General features: G+C 35.8%; 1 protein-coding gene across 3 annotated transcripts in view; it reads left to right on the top strand.

The window, feature by feature from the left end:
• Positions 1 to 8,278: 8,278 nt before the first annotated feature.
• Positions 8,279 to 18,026, top strand: part of LOC115955720 (increased DNA methylation 1) — a 32,210-nt gene continuing 22,462 nt past the window's right edge. The window contains exons 1-2 of one of the 3 annotated variants that reach the window (XM_031073993.1): positions 8,279 to 8,633; positions 13,882 to 14,037. The gene's annotated coding sequence lies outside the window, so the exon portion shown is untranslated. The remainder of the gene's footprint in view (positions 8,634 to 13,881; positions 14,038 to 18,026) is intronic. The other 2 variants (XM_031073991.1, XM_031073992.1) reach the window with 2 other exon arrangements.

Here is an 18,026-nt window from a genome sequence, read left to right as displayed (position 1 = left end):
TAGGAGGATATCATCTACATAAATTAATGCATTGGCTAAAAGTGGCTGGAACAACATTACCATTACTTTTTGAAATTGGGAAGGTGCATTTTTGAGGCCAAAGGGCATGACAATCCATTGATAATGATGATTTGGAATGCAAAATGCTATCTTGTAACTTTCTTTTGGATGGATTCCTAATTGCCAAAATCCTTCTTTAAGGTCAAATTTTGAGAATACTTTTGCATTTGAAAGATGCTGGAAGAGAGTGCTTTTGTTTGGCAAAGGGAACTTGTCATCTACAAGAAAATGATTAAGATCCTGATAATTAATGACCAATCTGAGTTTTCCTCTGACTTGTTCAGCATGCTTGTTAACATAAAAAGTTTCACACGCCCACGGGGAGGTTGTAGGTTCTTTGGCTTGTTAACATAAAAAGTTTCACACACCCACGGGGAGGTTGTAGGTTCTTTGAGGCCTTCAGATAGGAAGGTAGATAACTCTTATTTAGCTAAGGCTAAATGTTCTGGGTTCATCCCTCGATGACTGGCTTTTGTAGGGTTTACATCTTCATTCTTTTTTAAGGGAAGGTGTATGAAAAAATTTGGGTTCTTCCACAAGGGGTTTGGATTTTTAAGGAGGAATTCCGAATGGCTATTTGCACAACAATCATTGATGATCTCTCAAAGAGTCAAAGGGGTCAACTGTAAATAGATGAGGGACTTAGGTCTAGGTGAGAAGGTTCTGTTTATGCAAAAGTCCTTTTGAAGACCATTTAAGATTGGGTATTTGGTGAAAGAGATCAAATCCTATAAGAAGGTCTCTACCTGTAAGAGGGGATCCAAGGACTTGGTGTTTTATGGTGAGGGTTGGAAAAATTCTGATAAAAATAGGTTTACTCTTCTAGGTGATTAAAAATGTCTCTCCATTTACTGTACGAAACATCTGGTTATGGGGCAGCCAGAATTCTGCAGGCAAAATCTTAGGATGGAAAATTGTTGCTACAGCTCCAATATCAAAAAGGGCTATGATTGGAATGGGTCTGGAGTAAGTTTCTAAGAGAATATGTACTTGGGCTATAGGAGTAGGGTTGGTTAAAAGGGCTATAATGGCTGAGATGTATAAATGGTTTGGATTTCTAGATTTGAGGTATCATCATTCTCCAAATCTGAATCTTCTTCTGATGTGGAATAGGCCATGACTGCTAAAGCTTGAGGAGAATATTCATCATTAAGCGAAAAATAGTGATTCTACATCAAAGAAAGGAGTGTCATCTGCATGAATCTGTGCTTGTTCAAGAAGCTTTGTTGCTTTCTCCTTTTTTGGATAATTCTTTGCAAAGTGGCCTAGTCTTCTACACACAAAACAAACTTTTGAAAATTTCCTTTGAATTGCTTTCTTCTAAGGAACTTCCATTTTTTGTTTCTAAAAAATTTCTTCCTTGGTCTTGCATGGTGTCTCCTTTTAAACGAGTATTTCTTGAAATGATCTCTTCTTTTTGTTGGACAATTGCAATTTTTCTCGTAGCACTTTGTCTAAAAATCTTTTCTATTGAAACTATCTTTAAGCCTACAGTGAACTTTGTCAATCTCTGAAAGAAATTCTCCCTGGTTGCAGAGCTTTTCAAGAGTAATGAGCACATGCTGATAAATTTCTCCCAAGGAGGCCTGGTACAGAGTTATTTTTTGGAGGTTCATCATTCGGAGAGTTTCATCTCCCAATAGTTCCAAGAGGGAGTTGAGAAAGGTATGCTTGAAATTGACATTATCCATGCCATTGAAAACATAGAATCGTTTAGACATCCTGTCAAAATGCTTTTCCAAATCTTTCCTTTCAAATGAGCAACACTTCATCACCAAGAATTCTTCTTGTGCTACTTCTGTATGATGGGTCGGTGAACCAGGAAATTCATTATGGATGACCATGAAAAAATCTTCTAGTGTTTTGCATTGAGCTGCTTGTCTCAGCCGAAATTTCCCTAGATTAATCCACCATTCTCTTCGTCTTTTTGTGATTCTTGCAACAAACTTGGTAATGACCTAAGCAACAGTAGAATTTGGGGCCTAAAGTTCAGTTGTGCACCGTGAATACATGTTAAAAATTTCATCGTGCCATTTAGAAGGAGGGGCATTGTCAATGGTAAACAAATGTTTTGAATTTGTGGTTGATAGGTGGGTTAAGCGTTTTTGGGTGTCAGGAACAAAAGGTGGTGGAGGGAAAATTGGTGGTGGAGGCGAAGGTGGTTTAGGGCGGAGAACATCATCTTCTTCTACAGTTGGTTGGTTATTCGCCATGAGCACTTCTTCTAGACCAAGATTAGACAAGTCTAAATCAGTGACATCAATTACCAGAAGCACAAATGGTTCTCTTGGATTTTCAAGGGTAGGGTTTTTCAGGAATGATGAAATTGGATTTGGAGGGTCAGGGTCTACAGCTAATATGTTCATGTCTGGAGGTTTTGAAGGAGCACCAATTGTTGAATCTAGGTGTTGGTATAACGGTTCTTTGTCCTTTTTCTTAAAAGAAGGTTCATTCTGTGGCTTAGCTTGAGGTTCTACTTTAAGTGGAGTTGAATATGTTTTGCTTGAAAGAATTCCACTTGGCTTGAAAGGGTTATGTTCAAGATGTGTCATGGCTAATGGTTGGAAGTTTTGGCTAGGAGGAATTGATATAAATGGAGAAGTTAAAGGCACGGACAGGTCTTTATACAATGACTGTCGAGGTTGGTAAGGCGTATAAACAAGCATTGGGGAAGGTTGAGTAGCTTCCTTCTGTGATCCTTCTATGGATTGAAGCTATGCCAATAGCTGTTTTCTTTCTTTTTCTTTCTGCCCTATGAGAGGGAAAGAAACAGACATATCCTTAACTGTGGAAGCAATTGTTGCAAGCTCTTGTTCAACCATCTTAATTTTTTTCTTCAAATTTTCAATAAGAGAACTTGAGGATGAGAAGGTATGAGTAACTACCTCAGCTAGCTTCTGTTGGTTATCAAGGATTTTTGAAAGAGCTTGGTTTTGTGCCATAGCATTTTTTGCTTGCCAATTCAGAGCCGCTTCAGCCAAAGAAACTTGTCTCATGGTTCCATCTGGGTTGGTTCCAACAAGATTTTTGATTTTCCAAACATGCTTTGTGTTGGTTTGAGGATGTTCAAAAATTTCAAGAGGAGGGAAATCTTGTGAATAAGTAGGTGAAGCATGGTCAAACATGTAGCAAGGTAAGGGTTTCTGCAAATGGGTTTGACTAGTAGGAAAAGGTTGACATCTTGGTAATTGGGGAAGGACTTTCTAATAGTATAGGATTAATAGGGGTTTAAGGTTTTGATCATGATCTTCCTTTCATGGAGGAGGAGATTTTTTGTTTTCTGGTTCTAGGGTAAAGAACATAATAATCAAATTTCCTAGATGGTTCTTCAAGGAATCAACTTCTAGATCACTTGCTTCATATCTTTCTTTGAGGATTAGCTGGGTGGATTTTTTCTTCCTTCTTCTTGAATAATCTTCTTCAAAACTTTCTTCTTCTTTGCAATCAGCATAATCACAAATATCCTACCATATGTGGCCAGAAGGTGATTTGCCTTCACAGCAAGCTTTCCATCTTCACAGAATGCATTGATCTTGAGGCCATCTTCACAAACAAATGATACTAGTTGAAGCATAGCCATTTGAGTTGGAAAGACTGTTACATCTTTCTTTTTTGGTGGAGTTACCAAGAATCTTGTCTCTACTTTGCCATTTTCTTTCTTGATAAAGAAAGGGTTGTTCAATTGGGCTGGCCTAGTTGCTTGATGGAGCGTTTCATATTTCATAATCCATGATTCTGGAAAGAGAGAAGTCATCTGGTCCCTGGTGAGTTGTCTCGAGACAAAGCATCATTAGATTGGGCCATGTCTGGAACTGCCATGTCAAAGGCATGATTTTGAAGCCTATAAGCAAGTTGATAATGAATTGTAGTAGCAAATGTATCTTGTACTTGAGAGGCTCCTGTAATTTGGACTTACACCTTGAGAGTATCATAAAGATGAGGATCTTTAAGGGACATATTGGAGTTTGGAAAAAGTGTGACAAAAACTATTCTTGCATTTAGTGTTGTTTGAATAGTTCCTATGATTGCATTTTGGTATATTCTAAGAATCTGGAGTCAAGGAGTGAAATCATAGAGGTGACAGGGAGTCTCTTTCTTCCATGGAAAGTTAGTGCCAATCTTATTGCACTAAAATGAAGATGTGTATACCCTTGTTTTTGCCATTGAATTACAAACTCTTTGGGAAGAGCAAGGGTGATGAAATTTTCATTTTCACTTGTTGGAATATTGAATTGGTCAAACTTAGAGGCTTGGACATATTCTTTTATAGTAGAAGGGTTAGACGGACCAGTAAAATTTTTTTTAATGGTTTTTTTGAATGAAGTTTGGGGTTTATCAAATACAGTATAGGGATTTACAATAGAGAAGTCAGTAATAGGGATTTTACTATCTTCTGGTACATGAGATATTTCATATAGGTAGTCAAATCTATTTGCAGTGGATTTACAAAGGGAAAGGTCAAAGGGGGGTTTAATGGTATCAGTAACTGCTGAAGATGAACCTTCCATGAGTTTTCAAAATTGGTTCTGAGGGCTATTACAAGAGTTATGGGAAAAACCCAAATTTTAGTCATTTTGCTTGCTCACCACTCCCACTAACCTCTGAATTTAATGCACCAGCCTTCCCTAAACTCTGAAATTGTGTCTAGGTTTATGATTTTCTCTAATCCTTTGTCAACCCTCATTGAATGTCATTCCATTCATATTTTTTCCACCACTAGTATATAAACCTCCCTCCCCTTCATTCCAAAAAAGTGACAGAAATATCCTTTCTCCCCCCCCCCTTCTCAAGTTCTAGTGAAGTAAAGTTAGTTTTGTCATATCTTGGTCTTCCTACGACTTAAGACATTGAGTGAGTCTCACTCTCCCTCTCCTAGGTCTTCTTTTCTACTCCTCCCTTAGGACCTCCACCATGTGGATCTTACATATAGGTATTATCCATTTCCCTACCTTGTTTTTCATTTTTCCTATAATGTTAATTTAAGATTAAATCATGCTAGTTGATTATTTAAATTCCTTAAATATGTTTGAATATTGTTCATATGTTCATGTATAGCTTTGATCTTAAATTTATATCCAAAATATGAAAAATATGTTAATTTCATAATTCTCTCAAATCCTTGAATCTAGGTGTGAGAAACCGGGGAAAATTAGGCCCCTCAAAAAAGAGAGATTTTTGGAGTGCTTTTTAGGGCACCTCTTTTTTTGGGTAAGTGGTGTGGAGTCGTCACTTATTTTCTTATACAAAAAATAAGAAAAACTAAATATAAAATACATGAATGAATTGTTTCCTTTCATTGATTAAATAAAAAAATTACATAATTGAAAAATTGAAAATTACATGACTTTGGGTCCTAGTTACAATCTACCAAAAAATTACATGACTTTTTGTCCTATTTACATTTTACCCAAAAATAAAAATAAAGATAAGGCTTAGATCCACTTATCCAAAGACCTAAATTTGGAGGCTAGGTTACGGAATGGGAAGGTGTTAGCCACCCATTCCACCCAGACAGAGTCTAGTCTTCTAGACTCTTATGACCTAAGTACCCTTTATGCATGTTATGACCTAGTCACTCTATTTACCAATATGCCACTGAAAACTGAGTTTGAACTTTTGGAAACTCCCATTTTCTGTTTTCTATTTTCATCATCCTCACTCAAATTTTTGAGTTTTGAGTGATGTAAACATCACTCAAAAACCAAGCCAAACAAGATTTTTTCGGTGGGACCCACGAGTTTTGGACCATGAGTTATGAAAACTGAGTGATATAACTCAGTTTTGTGGGTTTCCAAATAGTCTTTTATTCACTCATATTGGATTTTAAGTTTTTTTTAATTGTTTTTTTTTAAATTTTTTATTTTAAATTTTAACATGTTATCATTTGGTAAGCTTTTTTAGATGGTGGTGTTGATGTGGTACTTATGATGAGCAAGTGGTAAATACAAACAACAACAATTCAAACCACAAATAAATCTTATGTATAAGTTTTACAGCTACTACTGTATTTGGAAACAAATAGTGCATTCTCTAAACTGTAGCTTATTGTAACATCTCAAATTACAAAAAATATAGAAAAAAAAATCTACAAAATAAGAAAAATAGACCAAGATTTCTTTGAATCTTGTTTTTCAATAGTTCACTTTTCAGTGTGTTTGGATTAAGATTTTGTTAATTTTTTAAAAGTGGAAAAAATATAATCATGTATATAATATTAAGGGTTCGTTTGGATACAACTAAAAGCTGAAAACTGAAAAATACTGAAGCAAAATAATTTTTAAATGTGTGAATAGTACCGTGAGACCTATTTTTAATGAAAAAATTGCTGAAAAGTGAAATTTGTGGGTTCGTGAATAGTGCACACCGTGCACTGTTCATAGGAAAAGTCAAACATTTCGGCTAAAAAGAAAAAAAAAAAACTGCTGAAATGCAAAATGTGCGTGTGTGCACTGTTCACAGGAAAAGTCAAACATTTCGGCTCAAAAAGAAAAAAAAAAAAAAAAAAAACTGCTGAAACGCAAAACGTGTTTGCGCTTCCCAAATGCACACTAAGTTGGAGTACAATTTTAGAATTCAAATCGAATCAAAATTAATTCTCACTTGTAGTATAATTTTGTGCTATGTGTCCAATTTAATTTTTTTAATTTTGGTACCAAGTGACCTCTATTCATAATCCTCAGTATGGAAACCGAGATGAATATCTCATTATCACAATTGTTGAATGTTTCTATACGTAAGCATGAGTTACATGTTAGTTAAATTCATAATAAAACTCACAGTTTATGTAAAAGGAGAAGTACGCATTTATGATATTCCTGAAATATTTTATAATTTTACCAAAGATATCTAGGATCTTGCAATGAAATAGATATAATTTTCCTTATTTGAGGACCTAGGTATAACATTGGCTGATGTAGTACACTAGCACTGGTACCAGTTAGAAAAGCGTCATACTACTACGATAACAACAATTATTAGACCTTAAATGATGATGAAGATGAAAATGGAATAATTATGTCATAACAACCGCCAGAGCTCTGCCCAAACACTCTTGTTGATCAAATACACTATAACATATACTCAGCCAAAAAAGAAAAAAAAGCCATTTTTTTTTTCAGTATTTCTCCCAGGTAGGACTATTATTTTGTTTGTTTCACATAACGTGTACAAGTCGAAACTCCGTGGATTCTTCAAAAAAAAAAAAAAAAAAAAAATCGAAACTCAGTAAAATTAAAGATATTTGTGAGATTGAAAAATAAAAAACCAATTAAAGCTATAGAAACGTTGACATGTACTAAATGCAAAATCGAAAATGTACTAAATGCAAATCAAATCAAGTGAGACAACGTACAGATAAAACCTTATCTCTTTACTCGATTTGCCCGTACGAGGGCATCTTTTGCCAAAAAAAAAAAAAAAAAAAACCAATCTATCCAAAAAATGATAACATAGCATGATGTACTAGCAAAATTCTTTGCAGCTATTAATGTTTTCAGCACGAACTATTCAAAAACGGCAAAAACAAATCAAGTACACTATCCATAATAAGAACCATGATAATAATTGTGAGTTATAATTAATTCAATAGATAAAATTAAGTGGTTTCAGTTAGTTTAATTTGTAAAGTTTTTAACGATTAAATAAGAAATATCGAGTTTAATTTTCACTTACATCAAAAATCGATTAATATTTTAGTTTGATAATGGAAAATGAAAAAAATTGTCAAAATATTAATGTGGACTATTTTTTGTTGTCCTAGGGAAACTATTTGCGTAACTGATGGTACACTATTTCTTTAGCTTCACAGCTTATAAGACAGTAAGTAATGGTACACTACTTCTTCAGCTTTATAACTTATAAGACAGTAAGTGAGGGGAGTTATCTTCGATGTAGGATTACAAAAAGTTTCCCAAGAAGTACGTAAATAGTTTCCCTAGGACAACAAAAAAGTAGTCCACAATTAATTACTTTTTTTTTCTTCATTTCCCATAAAAACTTTCTTTAAATTAATTATTAACCAATATCTTAGTAGCACTTATTATCCTTTCTACAAAAAGAATGCCATAGATTGAACCCTCTTAACAAAATGTAAAATTAATTGTGATGGGACCAAAATTCAGATTTGTAGTGGTGCTTACATTGAAAATCAATTCGTGTATATTAACGTGATGGATATTAAAATTTTTTTTATTTAAAAAAAAAGCCACCGGCACAAGTAGACAACGCAAAGTGGTTTAGGGAAAAGCAGAAATAATGACGTAACATTCACATGGGGAGAGAGAGATGCTGGCATGGGACTGGGAGAACACTATTCGGGTTTCCCAAAGCCCTCTTTCCTGTTACTGTTTGGCTGAGCTGAGATGATGAGGCCAAATCCAAAGCCAAAGCCAAAGGAAACCCCTTTTTCTGCTTCCTCCAAACATTCTCTCATCTCTCTCAACAGCAGCAACAACAACAACAACAATACTCCCTAAGCTTTGCTGCTTCTTCAATCTTTCAACCCTAAGACTAAGATCTTTCATTGCATGTTGCTCTCTCTCTCTCTCTCTCTCTCTGGAAAATGCATTGCACAGGTGAGCTTCTTCTTGGCTATTTATCAGTTTTTAGTTTTTTATTTTTTACTTAGTGTGGAATTGTTGAATGTGATTTGTTGGGGTTAATTTTTTGCTTTTGATATTCTAAAAAAGGTAACATCTTTGGCCCTTTTTGGTTTTGATTGTTGATTTTTTATTCATTTCTGCTTATGGGTTTAAAAGATTGTGGTGAAATGTTCATGGGATTTCTGCTTGTTTGTTTTTTTTTGGTTGGGTTTCATGCTCTTTTGATTGAATGCATGAATGGCTTCTGCTCTTTTGATTGTGGTGAAATGTTCAGGTTTCTCTCTCTTTCTAGTATACACACACGTTTCTATATTGTTCTTAAAGGTTGGGATCTTTTCAATTTGATCTCTTGTGCTCACTGATTCTCTGACCTTAGCTCAACCATTGCTTGGTTTTTCCATTCTGGGGATTTGTATGTATTTAACTCTTGTTTTTCCTGAGGGCTACACTGGAGGGGTATGTTATGTTTTGAAGGTAAACTTGGACTTGTTCACAATGAAAACATCCACAGGAATTGCAATCATGCAAACCTATGAAAATTCCTTTCTCCTCATAATACATCTGCATTATTAGTATTATTTTTAAATGTGGAATGTCGCAAGAGTAGAATGAATCATATTTTTTTTCCCCAAATTTTAATTTCAAGAGTTAATATTTGCTTTTGCATGACTATGAACACTGAAGGTATTTTTGTACTTGCTGGCTGCATGCCTTTATTAAATTTCTATGTTTCAATACTTATTTATGATCCATTATTTTGGTAAAGCTAAGCTAACTTACAACACCAGAAGATGAGACAAGGGTTGTATGGGAAGCATGGGCTAAAACATATATTAGAGAATTGAACTATTTGAAAAGGGATCTGCGCACTTTTTTCTCTCTCCTGTTTATGTTCTCTGCTAGGTTTACTTTAGTTAGGATTGAGTGGGTTTAAATGTGAGATGTCATAGAGAATAAATTATGATATTGGTTCCTTCTAATCTTTTCATATTTGTTGGAGTTTTTATAGTAGCTTACCTAATTGGAAAGCCTAAAAGCTTCTCCCAAAAAGTATCTGTTCCCTTTTAAACAATCCTGTTACACGTGCTTGTTGAAAAAGGAACCAGTAGAAACTATAAATAGATTGACGTGTCTTGCATCTTGCAATAATACAGTTAAAACCAAGAATTTGTTGGTATTATTCATTGGGGTTGTTGTTGCCACAACTAAATGAAACCAACTGTCTTTGTTGTTACCATATTGCATTCTCATTTCAGTCCCCACTCCCCCCGGCCCAACCCAAAATAAAAAGAATGAAGAACTGAACATACACGCCCATGTGCGCATACATAAAAAGATAGCATTAACTGTTACTCATTGTTTGTATACACGGTGCATATGAGAGCCTTTAATGTACAGAGCAATCTAGATATAATGGTCATCTAAAACTAGCCGTGGTGACTTTGATTTTTTGTTTACTACAAACTATCCAAGGACAATAAAAGAACCCCTAAAATTATACTATATACATGCATCATCCATCCATACAAAATATAGTGAATCTTATAGGATGTTATGTTCTTTGAATGAAAGAGTGGAAAAGACACAAAGAGAGAGAACTAAGTGGAGATAGGGAAAGAGGATGAAAGTTAATTAAATGGCATGTAAACATGTACAGGGAGCTAGAAGGATGTAGATAAAGGAGGAGGTTCTAAAGAAAGAGACCAAATTGCTCTTGTACTTGGGAGCACTGTCCAGCTTTCCTGCATCTCTCTTACCAGTGGGTTTAAATAGGGAATGCAGCACTATTAGAATGTGCCAAATTAAATATCATGTTAAAGTTTTCATTAGAATAATATATGCTTTTGCATGTCGGTGAAAGGTGGTGGGTATTCTTAATTATTGGTACATGCCTTTATCTGCCTGCACATTTTCTCCATCATTTCTAATAAGGCCAAACTAAATTACAATGTGGGGGGGAGTAGATAAAAGGGTGTATGAACAAGTATGGTTAAAATGTACCTGGAGAAGTCGATCATTTGTAAAGGGGGACTGGCCTACTCTTCCCCCCTTCCAGTTTCCCTGCTTGGTTGATACCCTAATGTTTAGTTCATTTAAATGTAAAATGTCATAGAGAGTAGATTTTTCATAGTTGTTCTCTTATAACTAATTCATAGATTTGGATTGCATGCATAATAAATGGTTGCCATGGCATGCCAATCGTGAAAATGAAATAAACATGTCATATTACTCTTTATTCCGCTATTTCTTTCCAATTATACTTGATAGTCGAGGAGGAAACAGTAGAAGCCATGCACACTTACTTACTAACTTCCTTTTTTATTTTTTAATTATATATATAAGTAACATAAAATTCATTAAAAATGGTACTTATCCACAAAAAAAAAAAAAAAAAAAATCATTAAAAAGAGCGAGAGAATATTGACAGAAGATACACATTTACACATCTCATGATTTTCAAAAATACCATTAAAACTAAGAATTTGGTGGCATCTTTCTTCTCGGACAATAGGTGTTGCATCACATATTGTTGCCCAATGAAAGCCGAGTGCCACTCTTGCTAACATTTTTTGTTTGCAATCTCACTCTTCCTCTTACCCCCGTCCCTCCCAAAAAAAAAAAGAAAAAAAGAAGAAGCTTAAGCCAACCTATATATATTACTCTAAGAAGTCATTATGTATCACTACTTGTAGCTTTCTGCATAGCTCAAATGAGGGCCATTAACAACATATACCAGTCTAGTTATGTAATAGAATAGAAGATGATAGCATCTAAATGAGCTAAGGTAACTAAGAGCTATTATTACTACATACTATACAAGTCAAGGAAAAGAGCCTATGTTTACTCTCAGCCTCTTTGATTGGTAGGCGGGCGGGTCAAACCCCCCCCCCCCCCCCCAAGTAATTTTCTGTTGTTGTGACACTTTGGTTAGATGTAGATTGGTTAGAATTTTATAGTGCGATGCCTTAAGTATTATATCAAATTATATTTTACAAACGCCATCTTTTGGGGTTAAGCATACTATATGAAAGGGTTGGAAAAATAATAAGAGAGAGAGGGAACAGAGTACAGTCTGGATGTCATACACAGATTAAGAGTGCTAGAGAGAAGTAGAAAAAGGGAAGAGGGTTCTAGAGAATCAAACTACTGCTGTTGTACTTAGGAGCAAGCCTATCTATGTTTTCCACAGCTTTACTCTCTTCTCTCCCTCTCTCTCTTCCTTCTCTAAAGTTTTGCATCCCTCTGGGCCTCTTTACAGGAGGGGTTTGGCCAATTGTGAAGGGATGAGGCTGTTGAAAAACTTCTCTGTTCTCTCTCTCTCTTACATATACACACACACACACACACACATACATCAGCAAAATCTATTAAGCTTGAACGCTTTAAACTCTTATTAAATGTCTACCCTTGTTGTCTTTGCACGTTGATCAGAACATGGGTGCAAATGTGGGCCTTTTGGGTTATTATTATTTTTATTTGTAAGTAGAATTGTTGAATGTAGATTTTGGTATCAATTGGTATTTGAACTATTTAATTTAGTGATTGATTTGGTGGTTTGATCTGCAAAGCAGGTAGGGTATGTGGTATATGGTGATTGTGGCTCTTAATTTACCATGCATTTTTGGATGTGGAATTCTTGTATTGTTCAGTGTTAATTTAGCATGCAATGTAATCGATGGAATGTACTGATCATATATGACTTTGTTGGAGAATTCAGGAACCTAGACAGGGTTTCGCACTTAATGTAAGCCTGGGAGGTCCTTATGTTTAGTATTAAATATCTACATTATTTGTATTGGTGTTTCAATGTAATTAGCAATAGTATAGTAATTCTGACTTGACACTTTTGGCGTGTCTTGAATGTATTAACTTATATTTTGTAAATGGAATTTCCCTCCATGATGGATATAGGTACTTTTTTTGTCATGATATAGGGTAAATGAAGTTGCTCAAATATAATGTGGAAGTTTTGTCTCCCATTTTGTTTACTTGAAACTCAGGAGGAAAAAAGTCTGCCTCAGTTTTATGGAATGCTATTTCACCTTTATTAAGTTTCCAATTTAGTAAAATATGTTGATAAGTATATTACACTCTCATGCGAAACACACATTTTTTTCTGACTGTAAAGTTGTGAGAATGTGTTACTTAAATGAAAGCTCTTGGAAGTCATTGAAAAAGCCTTGTAATTAAGTTGAAACATTTAATGAGATTGATGAAGCACAAATTGCTTTAAGTATAATGAATGCAAAGCAGTAGGTGTAATTCTGTAGCTATTTACGGTATGATTTAGAACCAAGAGTCATACGATGCATATTGTAGTGCTCAATTTCCTTAAATGCAGTTTTGCTGCATTCCAGTAACTCACACAAACCAAATGTTATGTAATAACATTATTTTCTATGATTCTGTGACACATTTATGAGTCAAACGTTAGTGGACAAAAATTAATAGATATGATTGATGTCTTTTATTTGGTAATGATATTGATTTAATGCAAGTTTCTCACTTTAGACAGTAGGTTGGTAATTTTTGCTGAACTCATGATGAGTCAAGCAATGGGATTGCTACTATGTAGTAAATCTCTCTTTTTTGCCAGAAGGAGAAATATCTATGAGGCATTCAAGAATCTTATACTTCCTATTTAGCTGAATGAAATTTGTATCTCTGACTTGTCCAATCAGTTGGTATGTCTTGTTCAAAAAGGAAGAGGAAAGAGAAAAGCTTGTGTCATTCCACATTGAGTAATGGGATACGCCTGTATATATCTTATACTTCCTATTTAGCAAAATGACATTTATATCTTCGACTTGTCCAATCAGTTGGTACTTCTTGTTCAAAAAGGAAAAGAAAGAGAAAAGCTTGTGTCAAGCCACATTGAGTAATGGGATACACTTGTATATTAAAGGAAAAGAAAAATGTAGATTAATAATAACCTTCTGATGCAGTTAATATATAACATGCCTTTCTGTTCAAAAGAACCGCCATTCAAACCCGTCTAATTAGTTTTGTTTTGTAAAACATTGAAAAGGGGTCTCATCTCACAAGAACTAAGATATGGACATGGCTGGTGGCATGGGGAGAGAATATAGAGAGCTGTTGTTTTATTTGCTTGTTTTTTATTACAAGTTGGAAACAGAGTTGTAATATTTGTTATCCAGAGAATTTAGAGTATTGTATGCATGCCTAATGCTTGATTCTTTGCCTCTTTCCTATTTGTCAGTGACGGAGCCAAAGGCATGCCTACCATGCTTTTTGATGGTCTGGTTTTCTATGCTAGCTGATGAATGAAACTCTAGCGGTTGTAAAGTGGGAAAGTGGCATTCTTAGATGTACCCCCAAATATCCTATCTTGATGACCCGAAAATTGTTTACTCAGGTGAGTTCAACTCCCTTATATCTTGTTTGGAATTGATTTGAAGAAGATTGATTGTTAATTCAGGGAACTCAGCCTGTGTTTGTGCTTAGTGTCATATATTTGTTCACAGTTAGTCCCAACCCTGAGAAAAGGAGGGTTGCGGTAGGTTGATTGCCAGCTTAAAATTTACTCACTCTATTATGAATGGATCCACTTTAGAACCAAAGGTTGGGTTGTTGAAGATTGGGTTGTTAAGAAGCAACATATTCATAGAGTGAGTATTGCTGAAATGAAAATGTTAAGATAGATAAGTAGAAATACATGGAAAGATAGGATTCGAAATGAGGAAATCCACTTAATGATAGGTGATGCAGGAGCATTACCAAAAAAAATTTCAATATTTTATTTTGAATTTTCATTGGATAATTTTGGATTTTAATGTTTTTATTTGTTTAGTTTGAGTTGTGATAGGGATTGAATTTCATGTTCTTATATAAGGATTAGTTTAGTATTTGGACTAGTATTGGATTAGTATTTGAGTTCGATTAGGATTTGTTTTAGGGATGTTTATCTTTATCTCTTGCGATTCCTAGAAACTGTATATAAAGCTTTAGATGGTTTATTTTGTATTCTTACAATTATTAATATTATTCAGAGATTATTCGTGCAAAATTTGCATTGTGTTTGGTGGTGAATCCAAACAACCTTAGGTGGTGAAGCATAAGGTTTACCGTGGGACTAATCTAGGTGGGAAGACTAGGTTGTCTTGTCCTACATCAATAGGGGTAGCCCCTATTTATGAACAGATGAGGGAGAGTCGATTGAGATGATTTCGTTATGTTCAGAGGAGAGTGAGTATTGTATCGGTAAGAAAGAGTGAGTTGATCCAAGTTGAGGGAACGAAAAAAGATAAGAGGAAGAACCAAAATAACATTAGTAGAAGTGATAAAAAAGGACTTGAAAGGGACTAATAGAGAGTATGATTTCAGATAGAATAAAATGGAGGAAAAGAATATATGTGACCAACCCTAACTAATTTGATAAGGATCTGGGCCAACCCCGACAATTTGGAATTAAGGCCTATTATTGTTGTTGAAATTTGGGATTAAAGCCTATTATTGTTGTTAATTGTTAAATCAGGGGTGAGGTCATATCCAAGTAGATGGAATGTAAACAAACCTAAAGCAAGCATAACTTGTAGCTTATATCTCCCAAAACCTAGCATAAAAAAGCTACAAAATAAGACAGCGCTATTTGCACCCATGTAATGACAGACTGTGCAAACCTATTATTTCGCTTTGACCAATGCAGCTCCAACATTCGTGATTTCAGACCTATTAGTTTGGTGGGGAGTTTATATAAAATTTTGGCCAAGGTCTTGGCTAATAGATTGAAAATGGTGTTAGATCAATTGATATCTGAATCTCAAAATAGTTTTGTGGGAGGTAGGCAAATCCTTGATTCAGTTCTTATTGCCAATGAGTGTGTTGATAGCAGATTGAAGAGTAAGATTCCGGGGGTGATTTGTAAGTTAGATATTGAGAAAGCTTATGATAATGTGAATTGGGAGGCGCTTCTGAAGTTGTTGAAGAAAATGGGCTTTGGGGAGAAATGGTGTAGCTGGATTCGTACTTGTATCTCGACAGTGCAGTTCTCTGTTTTGGTAAATGGGTCTCCAGCTGATTTCTTTGGCAGTTCTAGAGGATTGAGACAGGGTGATCCACTGTCTCCCTTGTTATTTTTAGTTGTGATGGAGTTGTTTAGTAGGATGGTGAAAAGAATGGAGGGGGCAGGTTTACTTAGTGGTTTTAAGGCAGATGGTAGGAGGGGTAGAGGGGAATGCGTTTCCCACTTGCTATTTGCGGATGATACTATCTTGTTTTGCGATGCAGAGGTGGAGCAAATCCTTCATGTTCGGCTGCTGCTTCTTGGTTTTCAGGCTGTGACTGGTTTGAAGGTTAACGTAGCTAAAAGTGAGATTGTTCCTATAGGGGAGGTAAATAATATGCAGGCTTTGGCAGAGTTTTTGGGTTGCAGGATTGGGGCCTTGCCAATGACGTATCTTGGTATGCCGTTGGGAGCGTCCCATAAATCCCCTTCTATTTGGAACCCTATTTTGGAGAAAATTAAACGGAAGCTGACAGGGTGGAAGAAGTTGTATTTATCTAAAGGTGGTAGGTTGACACTGCTTAAAAGTACGCTTTCTAGTCTTCCCACCTATTTCTTATCTTTGTTCACCATTCCTACACATGTGGCCAACAAAATCGAGAAGCTTCAAAGGGACTTCCTGTGGGGTGATTCTAAGATTCATTTATTGAGTTGGGATAAGGTTTGTTTGCCTATTGCTAATGGTGGTTTGGGTATTAGGAAACTGACCACTTTCAATAAAGCCTTACTAGGAAAGTGGCTTTGGCGTTTTGGGATTGAGGAGAATAGGCTTTGGAGGAGGGTGGTAGCTTTGAAATTTGGGGAAGAATGGGCGGGGTGGACCTCTAAGTTGGGAAGGGGTGTTCATGGGTGTGGTTTGTGGAGAAGTATCCGGATGGGTTGGGAAGTTTTTAACAAATATGTCCAGTATAAGGTGGGGGTGGGGGATAGAGTGAAATTTTGGTCAGATAGGTGGTGCGGAGATCTCCCTCTCCTTTCGGCTTTTCCAACCTTGTACAACTTTGCTGCAAACAAAGAGGCATCCGTAGAATCATCTCTGATATGTCAAGGAGCAGGGGATAGGAGAACTTGGGATGTTCGTTTCATTCGGGATCCTAATGATTGGGAGGTAGATGTGGTGGATGATTTCTTTCGATTCTTGGCTTCCTATGTTCCTTCTGTGACTAATGGTGATCGTTTGAGATGGATCTTGACAAAAAATGGAGATTTCACTAGCCGCTCATATTATCATAAGTTACATGGCTCTTCTTCCATTGCTTTTCCTTGGAAAGGTATTTGGAAGGTAAAGGCTCCTCGGCGTGTCTCTTTCTTTGTTTGGACAGCTGCTTGGAATAGGATCCTCACAGGAGATATCTTAAGTCTCAGGGGCTTTGATTTTGTTGACTGGTGCATTATGTGTCGTTGTTGCGGTGAGACAGTGGATCATTTGTTGTTACATTGTGGAAAGGCTTATCGGCTATGGTGTTTTGTCTTTAGGACTTTTGGTATTTCTTGGGTTCCCTCGCGTACGGTGCAAGATTGTCTGTTTAGTTGGTGGAATTGGTTGGGAAAGCATTCATCTAACATTTGGAATCTAGTTCCGCTTTGTTTGATGTGGTGCATTTGGAGGGAACGCAATCGGCGGACGTTTGAGGATCTGGATAGATCTGAAGACCAGCTGCTTGCTCTCTTCGCTGGTTCCCTTTTTGATTGGGCTAGGGCTTGGGGACTCACTTCTAGTGACTCTATTCCTTTTTTCCTTAGCTCTCTTTTTCTCTGTAATTAATGCTTTTTTGTTTTTCTTTTTGTTTCTTTTCATTTTTGTACTTTGTTTTGCTGGTTTTTTTTTTTTGGCATCTAGCAGTTTTTTGAATATATTTTTCTTACCTATCAAAAAAAAAACCCTTCATAGATCATGTGGTTAATGGTTATGCTCTTTCCAAACCAATTTAGACAGATTGCTTATCTTGGATGCCTTAGTGAAGGTGGGAGATTGTGGATCACAGTATCACCCAACACACCACAGAAATCATTGTCTGCCCCTTTGGGGCTGACGTTGTTGCTAGAATGAAGAATGACATTATTTTGATCTAGGCTCTGCTTATTTGCAGTTTTTTCCCTAAATTTTATAATAAAATAATAATAGAGGTGTGTAAACCCAAGCACACAGGGAATATACAATAGGATAACCTGATAAAGACGAGCAACGAGGAAGATCATCTAAAGTACAGTCTGTCCATAAGAGCTACAAAATCTGAAGCAGAAGATGGCCTGGCAGCTTACTCTCACTCATAAAGTGTTACTAATAACTGAGACTTCAACTGGATTATTGAACGTTCTTTGCCTTTGAAAGTACACATTCC

The sequence above is a fragment of the Quercus lobata genome, chromosome 8 (assembly GCF_001633185.2).
Source record: "Quercus lobata isolate SW786 chromosome 8, ValleyOak3.0 Primary Assembly, whole genome shotgun sequence".
NCBI classification, from domain to species: domain Eukaryota; kingdom Viridiplantae; phylum Streptophyta; class Magnoliopsida; order Fagales; family Fagaceae; genus Quercus; species Quercus lobata.
The sequence above is the reverse complement of the archived record's forward strand: the minus strand, read 5'-3'. Positions and strand labels throughout refer to the sequence as shown.